We start from the raw sequence: 1839 nt of genomic DNA, 5'->3' as shown, positions 1-1839 counted from the left end.
TCAAGCAGATACGGTGCATCATCGGGCGACAACTGTAGCGTCATCCAGAAACAGCGTTACCGTCCCTGTATTGACCGACCAAGTCAATAGGCATGGAACTCCATCCCATAAACTGACATCCGACACCTATACAACACAATGCGTGCACGCTTGCATGCCTTTTTCTGCGCATTCTTTATCACAAAAGTATAAGGTCATTAAAATTTGAAAGCTACCACCAGAACTACCGAACTAGGTTCAAAAGACCAATGATGCTAATAGACATTTTCAGAGTAGTATTTCACCAAATTTGATTAGTTAGCCTGTGACGGTGGCCTAAATGAGGCCGTTTACTGGTATTGTCTGATGTTTGGAAAGGGCTGAAATACTAGTTTTACCAAAACTTGATCCACGCATATGGGAAATTTACTGAAGTCGGTAAACGAGCATGTACAGTCTGTTAACCATCTGTGATCGTCTGTAGCTATAGCTGCTTTTGGGGAAAATAGAATACAATTGTTTTTGACGGCCAGCTTAAAAATAGAATATATATAGACAATAAAAAGTAAGGCGAAAAGGAACATGCTTAAAAGACTTGTTAATACAGTGTGTTTTCTGGAAAATCAAGAATTGGGCTTTCGGTGACATGATTAAACTCCAAGTTTTGTTAAACAGGGGAATTATGCGGAATTGTTGAATACATTTCACAGTATAATCATCTTTTAGCGGAACACATAGAAACCTCTACTGTGAATGAAAGAATTCCTAATCTAATTGCAAATTATCTTATACAAGTCAGGTTCGGCCGTTTTATCAGCTACAAAGCGGGAAATTTGGGATGTGCTTTTTGTAGCCGTAATGGTTGACGAAACTTCAGATGTGGCAAAGAAAGCACAGTTTTCTACTCTCCTGCGTTATTTATAGGAAGGATTCTGTAATATAAGTAGTAACAAAGATGCTCCGGGTATACCAGAACTTGCCGGCCGCGGTAGCCGAGCGGTTCTAGGCGCTTCATTCCGGAACCACGCGGCTGCTACGGTCGCAGGTTCGAATTCTGCCTCGGGCATGAATGTGTGTGATCTCCTTAGGTTAGTTAGGTTTCCGTAGTTCTAGGTCTGGGGGACTGATGACCTCAGATGTTAAGTCCCATAGTGCTTAGATTCATCTGAGCCATATAGCAGAACTTATCCGCCACTTCTTATGAGAATTCGGATGTAATGAAAAATTGACTGCACAGCATTTGAGGTGTGGCGACTATGGTGGAGGAGGAGGAGATTAGTGTTTAACGTCCCGTCGACAACGAGGTCATTAGAGACGAAGTGCAAGCTCGGGTGAGGGAAGGATGGGGAAGGAAATCGGCCGTGCCCTTTCAAAGGAACCATCCGGGCATTTGCCTGAAGCGATTTAGGGCAATCACGGGAAACCTAAATCAGGATGGCCGGAGACGGGATTGAACCGTCGTCCTCTCGAATGCGAGTCCAGTGTGCTAACCACTGCGCCACCTCGCCCAGTGACTATGGCGGGATATCTGAATGGGGTTCACGCATTAATCAAAGTCACACATACTGAAGCCATATCTTTTCACTGTTATGTCCATGGACCAAACCTTGTTTTGTCTCAAAGCACCATCCAAATAATGGAGCGTAAAATATTTTTTAATTTCGCTTAATGGACTGGCAGCTTTTTTTCCAAGATTTCCTAAACGTGTTAAATTTTTGGATAAACTTTTACATTGTCGTCTTCCACACGTCTGTCCAACGCGATAGAATTATTCATCAGGATTGGTGATCGCTGAGTGCAGGAAAAGAACTAAGCTTTGTGATTGGTTTAGTGCCATGCTAGAACAAACTTAAGAAATTG

General features: G+C 42.8%; 1 non-coding gene across 1 annotated transcript; it reads right to left on the bottom strand.

The window, feature by feature from the left end:
- Window positions 1–1414: 1414 nt before the first annotated feature.
- On the bottom strand, window positions 1415–1487 carry Trnaa-cgc (transfer RNA alanine (anticodon CGC)). Its single transcript has one exon. It is a non-coding gene; the product is annotated as a tRNA-Ala (tRNA).
- Window positions 1488–1839: the final 352 nt, after the last annotated feature.

The sequence above is a fragment of the Schistocerca serialis genome, chromosome 3 (genome assembly GCF_023864345.2).
Source record: "Schistocerca serialis cubense isolate TAMUIC-IGC-003099 chromosome 3, iqSchSeri2.2, whole genome shotgun sequence".
Lineage (NCBI taxonomy): Eukaryota > Metazoa > Arthropoda > Insecta > Orthoptera > Acrididae > Schistocerca > Schistocerca serialis.
This window is presented reverse-complemented; position numbering and strand designations above follow the sequence as displayed.